Source organism: Aulonocara stuartgranti (genome assembly GCF_965226115.1).
Source record: "Aulonocara stuartgranti genome assembly, chromosome: 23".
NCBI lineage: Eukaryota > Metazoa > Chordata > Actinopteri > Cichliformes > Cichlidae > Aulonocara > Aulonocara stuartgranti.
Window position 1 is genome coordinate 27,173,947 of NC_138958.1, and position 8,177 is coordinate 27,182,123.

Sequence of the window (8,177 nt, forward strand, 5' to 3'; positions counted from 1 at the left end):
AGAAACTGGGACTGTTGTGGAGAGCCAGTCCCAGTTTCTCAAAGCTAATTACTCACCCTTGTTTTTAATCTGTGCACAATGCCACACATCTGAAACACAGTTTGATTACTGGGAAATTTGATAGTAACAGCTTCATTCAGCTGTTAAATATTTTAAAATATTTGGGAAATGGTTGTCCTCAGAGTCAGAGCAGAAAAAAAGCCATTTAAATATTCTGCGTCTGATTCCTAGAATAATGTACAGAAGGAGCTGGAGGTGTCAGAAGGAGTTTAGGTGGCTGCTCTTGAAGTCTCTCTTGTTCTTGACATTTTATTCCATACAACCAGCCTGCACTGTGCATCACTTGTTCTTCTTTCTTTACTTTGTGTTTATATTTGTTGCAGTCTCTGTTGCTCTCTTAAAAAATAGATTTTTTTTTCATTGCAATTTGACTTGTACCAAGATAAATAAAGGATCTCATAACAATACAAAAGTTTAACCTAATCTGTTAGGGCATGCTCAGTGTGACTGATTGATGGTGAGGAGCATCCCAAATCAAAACCTTTTAGGGAGGGATCTAAAAATAAGGAACCTAAAGAGGAGATCGGGCACATTTAAATGAGGCATAGGTAACCTTGTGCAAGATACTGAACCCCAAATTGCCCACAAGAGTGAGTGAGTGAATGCTAAACAGTGTTGTCCAAGTAACAGTCAATACAGGACAATCTTTCACACTCGTGCTGCACAGCCCCTGGACAATGTTTAGTAAAAGACTCATTGAACCACGATGCAGAAAGTCAGGAAACTCCACGTTATCACACCTGGACTATTTTTTAGAATACTTATCCCGCCTCCTATATTACTCCTATATTACTAATCACTATACAGCAGATAGCATTGTTTTAACTTTTTCCAAATTTAAAATTACACTTAATTATTTTTACTTGTTCCTTTTTATGCATTGTTTAAATTTTCTATCTTTCATATTCATATTTGACATAAGTAACCCCCCTGATTCTGATTGTGATCAGGCGTAGACTAAAAGTGCTGCATGAATGTGTGAGAATAGGGGAATGAAGCTTCTCATAAAACTTTTTTTTATAGCGGCCAGTTTTCCTCACAACTTTCACGCCATTAACGTACATGAGGGGGGGAGTTTTAAAATATGATACAGCTGTAATTTAGTTATTATCCATGAACGCAGCTTTTAATAAAGAAAGAGAATAAAGTCCCACCCAGCTCTAAACCCATAACCCTAATTGAGTGCTCAATTAGAGTGGAAAAGCACTTTATAAGTACCACAGATAGTAATTAAGTTGATAGTAAGTTACAGAATAATTTATGAAAATATCAAAAGCTCAAATGTAACTTAACAAATAAAGAAAATGTCACAGTCTATCCCACCTTCACTGACTAAACAGCCCAATGCCAACGAGTCTCACAGACGAACAATTTGCAGAGGACATTTTTTGCAGTGTGCATCTGTGCGAGCATGCCCGCATATCTGTGTGCGTGTGTGTGTGACTGTGTCAGCGGAGCATTGATGAACTCAGCACAATGTTGAATGGGACTGTTTTGGCAGCTGAGACAGCGAGGCCGAACCTGCGGGTCAGAGATAAACGCCCCTCGCAGCTCTGAGCCGGCGAGAGGATGTCCCATCAGAGACGGAGGGAAAGCAGAAAAAGGCAGCTCGCTGAGGGCCTGGCAGCAGACGAGGTTGCAGGTTGAAATCCCAGAGCTGTGTGGGACGCTCTTCTCTCTCTTTTTTTATTATTAACAACCACATTAGTAGATAGTGCTTAATTAACAGCACCGTCACTCTGCCCCTCACATGTATGCTAATGACATGGAAGTTGTGAGAAAAACTGGCTGCAAAAATAAAGAAAGTTTGCGTGCGTACTTGGTGAGGCTGCATGCGAAACAAAGGCTTTCGAGAGAGTCCAAAGTACAGGTTCACATTCTCGTCTTCTTAGACAGATGCAAGAGATTACAATTTGTTGGAAGGAAAAGGGCAATTAAAGTCATGTTTACTTTTAAAGGTCATTGTTTTGATCTTTTTCTTCTCATTTGATGACTCACCAGAAGGTTGAGAAACTGCTGTACATAAATGAACTTGAACCTGCGACGCAGTCACCAGGAAGCGGCCTAATCACCGCGAGGAAATGATAAGGTTGGTGCTTGATGGTTGCAGCAGGAAGCCAGGCGGAGGTGACTTCTGCGTTTAAACACGCCAACCTGCCAAGATTCAATCTACACTTGTTCTACCCCCCCTCCCGCCCCCTGCCAGTGGCCTTCTCAAGATCAGAAAAAGGGCCTTGGAGAATCACTGACAAGAAGCTTGGTGCTGCATTTAGGAAGGAAGTGAGAGTACGGTACGATGGGCAGACAAAGGCTAGTACTTCAGTGACTCAAAATGACTGCGCTCAGCAAATCCTGTCAAGGCAGGAGCGATGTGTTTCTACAGTTTCTTTTCTGCTCAGGTATCCTTGAGATAGACGACTTCAAGGTTGCTGGTCTCCACATGTGCATGATGGCTTTCCTGCCTTTCGGGTTTGACACAAAAAGGGGAATTTCTGCTTTGGCGATCGATCAAGTTTCAGATTATTACTCGCTGCCTTATTAATGTTGAGTAAAGCTGTAGATGGAAGCATCAGGCTTTGAATAGCAAAGGTTTTTCCCACATCGGATCCTGTTAGTGAAATGAGGAAGCTCAGAAAGGTGGCAAAACTTAAACTCTTGCTCCTGCAACACTTTCATTTATTTATTTATTTTTAGGTCATCCGCATGTTTCCCTGATTTCATTGAGCCCTGGATGTTTTTGCTTGCTTTGCGAACACGGACTGAGACACCGCAGTGCACCGTCTGACAGATCACTGATAGCAAATCTCAAAGAAAACAATACGCAGAGGCGACCTCATCCTAGCTGGTTTCCAGACCTCTGAATTTAATCAAGCTCTAAGGAAGTATTAAAGTAGACTTATTATCTTTTGTTTAATGTTAAATATGGCTAAGGATTTTGGATAATTAGGAAAACACACAAGTGCAAAAATAAGCTGACATCACTTTTGTCATAGATTTCTCTATATGGGCATGCACTCCAGGCAAAGCACTGAGTCAAGCTAGGGTATGCTTGATCATCTTCCCCCGAAAAGTCTCCTAACAAATGATTAATAGCATTTCCTGTCCTCAAAACCAACAAATAAGCAACTGTACAGTCATCATTTATACTGGCAATCTTCTATACAATCATCTGGAAATTCATCTGCATTAGCAGGCAAATTAATATTAGATAAACAACAGGCCTGAGTTTACTCCTCCAAAACAAACAAAGGTACTTTCAGAAATCAAATGCTCAGCAGATGTTGACCCTAGTTTTTCATCGACATCTGGCCACGCTGTCTTCACTAGAAATACAGATAGGCCCATGAACTGCTGGACAAAGATTTTGCCTCTATACACCAGCATTGTGGATTTTAGATCAATTAATCAAAATTGTATTGAATGTCAGACATTTGGTTTTAATTTAAGTGGTTAAACAAAAGTTTTGCATTAACTGTTTAAAAATTTCAGGCATTTTTATAAACAGCTGCCCATTTTCAGAGCTCAGAAGTAGTTTCATGGATGAAGTCGACAAAATATCTGAAGTTGGTCCAAAGTGTTGAATTTGTATTTTATAGCTTTTCACTGGAACTATTAATAAGAGGTTCAAAGAGATGTCAGGGAAAGAGAGGGAGGCCATCATTAGGTCCCAAAAAGTAGCCAAATTAATCAGGTACATTGTTGAAAATAATAAATGACTTGCTCAGCAAAAGTACCAAATGACTAAAGTGATCACAGAATTATTTCCATGGAAAATACAAACTTTGTAACTTCTAACCAAGACAAAAACACTCTTGAGGAGGTATCAGACATATCAAACACTACAGCCAAGAGACCACTCAATGAATGAAAATATAGAGGGTAAACCACCAGTTCCACTCAAGAACAGGAAGGCTAGACTATACATTGAGAGAAAACATCTAAATAGATCTGCCCAGTTCTAGAAGGAAGTCTTTGGAGAGATGAAACCAAGATGAAGTTGTGAAGAGAATAGCAAAGAAGAGAAGGAGACAGAGATCCATACCATATTATCTGTCGAATATGGCGGTGTTGATATTATGGTCTTGACGTGTATGGCTTCAAGTGGAACTAGGTCACTAGTGTTTAGTAATGATGTTGATAGAAGAAATACAGTTAATTCGTAAGTGTACAGAGCTATACTCTCTGCTTAGGTTCAGCCAAATGCTAATGCAAATGGATAATGTCCCAAAGTAAACTGATGAACCAACCCAAAGAGTTGAATTTCAATGAAACGAAAAGGGATATTTTTCATTGGCCTGGTCAGTCGCCAGATCCCAACAGAGCACGTTTTCCAGTTACGAAAACCAAACTGAATGCAGGGAAACCCGCAAACAAATATAAGCACATTAACACCCACAGCTCAGACACCAGCTAAGAAGAACGCAAAACAATTAAGTGAAAACAAAATGGCAATTCAGAGTATTGTTTTGGCAAAAACGTCCCGAAAGGACAGAAAGAAATGATGATTGAACCTTGAAACAGTAGCGCCTTTATAACTGTGGAGCACAAGATTGGAGTTAAACCGAGCACCTCCAAGGTACAAATAATTACGAGGGTGTAACAGGGCACTGCTGAAAAACGGCATACCTCCGCTGCAAATTTCTCCTCTGTAAATAGCATTTAGAAAAAGCCAAACCCTGTGTGCAGCAAATAAAGAACCACAAACATGTTTGCAGGAATAAATCTGATGGCTACGGAGGCTGCATTGCACCTTTCATCTCCACGTTAGAGAGAGTGGATTTGCCTTTCTATCACGAGGACAACACAAACTAATGTGCCGAGAACGGGGCGAGGGGTTTGATCTTCCCTGCGGAGAGAGTTCGTATCCGAGCAGTTAGCAAAATGAATTGAATCAGCGGGATTAACGGCACCTGTAAAGACCTGTCAGGTAGATTTACAGGCCCCACTGATAAGCTGGCGGTGAGGGATAAATACGCCCGGTGTCCCATCGGCTGCCAGCCAGTCAAAGAAAACCATCAACCCCTCCCACCGCCTCTCTCCTGGTCTCTCTTTCGTTTCCCCCAGAGCTGCAGACACCTCCACCTTTGATAAGGTAATAACATCAGTCTTGACTCTGGCTGCAGAGGTGAAAGCTGACGGCAGGATGGTGGAAACACGCTTTCAGGATGATGAATGCAGTCAAAACAGACAGACTGTGTGTGTTGATGCCTGTTTGGATATCAAAGGTGAATACACTCTGGCTGTCTGGGGAGGCGGGGGACTCACTATCAGGGAAATGTCGGCTTCTCTGAAGCCTAAAAAGTTGCTTGTGACATGCAATTCTCAATTTTAGTGGTGTTTTTAAATGGTTTTCTACCACTAAAAAAGGCCTGAACCCAACTGAGGGTCATTTAGTTATTATCATTTTGTCTGAAGAAAATAATGAACTGGGTTACAAACTGGGCTATTGATGTTGCTTTCAGGGATAACAAATTATAGAAATTTGGGGGTTTAAAGACTGTTATTGTGTCTGTTTAAATATTTCTTTAGGCTCTATTTTACACTTGTGGTCAAGTTTATATCATGGGCATGAATGTCAGGGTAATTTTGTGCTTTAATGTTTTCTTTGGACTGTTCTTTTTCCTGGGTGGAATAATTGTATACCATAACATCAGATCACAATGGAGGCCATCAACAAGCTTCTGGTATAATTCTGGCTGATATTATACTACTTTTCTTGGAAGAATTTGTGACGTTAATTTAAATTGTTTGGTTTACTGGCACAGACCTGGCTTTTAAGTGCAGTCCACACATTTTCAGTAGGGTTGAGGTCAGGGCTTTGGTAAGGCCATTCTGTTTGATCTGTTCCAAAACCAGTTTTGATGTGTGTTTGGGATCATTGTCCTGTTCTAAACTAGTTTCTGTTTAGCTGTTGATTTGAGGTGAAGTTGAAGAATTTGCAGGTAGTCTTCCTGCTTCATTATTCCATCTACTTTGTGCAATGGCAGCAAAACAACCCCAGAGCATGATGCTATCACCACCATGTTTGACAGCGTGTACAGTGCTGAAAGCCTCACCTTTACTCCTCCAACATCTAGTCATTGTGGCCAAATAGCTTTAACAGTTTTTCTCGCATCTGACCATAAAACATTTCTGCAGAAGACCTTTGACTTGTCTACGTTGGTAGCTGGAAATTTTAGCCAAGCTTGAAACTTGTACTTAAGATTGTTTGAACTGATGATCTTAGAGTCTGCAGATGTTGAAATGACTATTTTGTGTAAATCTATAGTTCTATTTATTTGATCTTCACTGAGTTCCTCGACTTTCCCACTGTTCTGATTATTGATCAATTCAATGAGTGCTGTCAAACAAGTAATTTTTATGTTGCATAGAGAAACTACTAGATGTAGTCAATGATAATCACTAATGAGAACTTGATAAGCCTTGTCAAGTTAAAAGACACTGTAGAACCTTTAGCACCACTTATTAAAAGATTGTTAAAAGATCATTATCGGTCCAAAATTACCATGACATTCAAGCCTATGATAAGTGGATGTAAACCTCTGTACACAACTTTAAGTTTTGCTTTTGTTGAATGGAGGACAAGCAGAACACTGAGTATTTGGGCACATTTTCCCCAAATCTTTAAAGTAACTAGAAGCTTTTTTGCCATACAAGCTGAAAAAAAAAAAAAAAAAAAGCTCTCCTCAGTGCATCATGTTGAGACTTACCTCTGCATAAAATATGAAATACAGTGCTGCGAGAGCGTGACAATTAGGAGTGACTTCAACGTTTCATAGATGAACACCAGCCCTGTCGAAAGCCAACTCCTGCTTCATCAGTCACTCTGAGGTCATGTGAATCAGTGACGAGCTGCAGGGAAACTTTGCACCGAGGAGCTCAAGGGTGTTTCTCTTCCCAGCTCACTATGCCCTCTGCTCTGGAAAGTGGTGAAACATACACTTCACAGGAGGAAAGAAACTTAAAACTTATTTTTAAAAGGTTTGGTGAGACTGTGAAGCAGTTTTGTGTTTCTTTTACTAATGTGTGAACAGACTGTAACCTATAATATGATAATTCCAGATTTTATCATAAAGGACCTAGTCTGAATTTCAAGCAATATCCAAAGGACGTGTCATTTAAGGACCTCAGATCCCTAGAGTGAAAAAGACCTGCTATTGTTAGCCTAAAGATGGGTCTTTTAATCAGGGGCATTGACAATTTACCAACTTTTGGCACAACACAAACATGATCTAGTTTTTGTTAACATTTTGTGTCAAATGACAGCAAATGTTTAGCTAACATCAGCCACATTAACATTGTCTAGTCAAGCTAATATGGCCAAATAAAAATGTAGATTAGTGTGAGAGAAAACTAGAATCAACATCTTTCATGTGTTTGTAGCATGTATTTGTAAGAAGCTTAATTTGGTTTGAGGGATCCAAATCAAGCACAAGTCATCTTTCTCTGGCTAACACTAGCTTACCTACTAATGCAGATGAATCGCTAGCCACCTACCATAGCTACAGCAGCATCACCCACTGATTTCTTTTGTCCCATTTTGAAACCTCAGGTTGAGCATTTCTCACATTGTGTCGCTGGTTCAATGACTTGTCATTTATAAAGTTGCTAGCCAACGAGCATGCGGTTTCACAGCACAGATAATTCTTCTTCAAAAGGAAGAATGTTTGCAGTATGACCGAGATTTACAAAACAGACCTACCCTTATTAATTCAGCATAACCCAAACGAGGGACAAGAGCTAAAAATTAACTCAGCCAAGGCTAAACTAGCTGGCCACTTTAGCTTGATTCATATAGAGAGTAGTAAGATGGAAAACAATTGTGAAATGTGTTAAATCTATCTTCTTCTTCTTTTTTTTAAGTCGTTTTTAGCTTTTAATTCAGTTAAGTTTCAGTTAGTTTCCAGAGTGGGCTTGCTAGTTTCAGTTTTAGGTTTTAATAGTTTCTGTGTTAAGTGTTTTTAAATAAATAATGCATGGCGGGCAAAGACAAGATGCCGGAAAATCAGTTTACGTATTGCAATAAAAAGACACAATTTTTGAAAGAAGTTCATTCAGTCCTGTAGACATCTGAAGTCTTAATACACTTTTAACTTGGGTGATAGTTGTGGTGGTAA

General features: G+C 39.8%; 1 long non-coding RNA gene across 1 annotated transcript in view; it reads right to left on the bottom strand.

Moving 5' to 3' along the window:
* The window catches only part of LOC309699965, a 42,448-nt gene extending 35,500 nt beyond the window's left edge, over nucleotides 1-6,948 (bottom strand). The window contains exon 1 of the long non-coding RNA XR_014274539.1: nucleotides 6,771-6,948. This is a non-coding gene — a long non-coding RNA (uncharacterized lncRNA). The remainder of the gene's footprint in view (nucleotides 1-6,770) is intronic.
* Nucleotides 6,949-8,177: the final 1,229 nt, after the last annotated feature.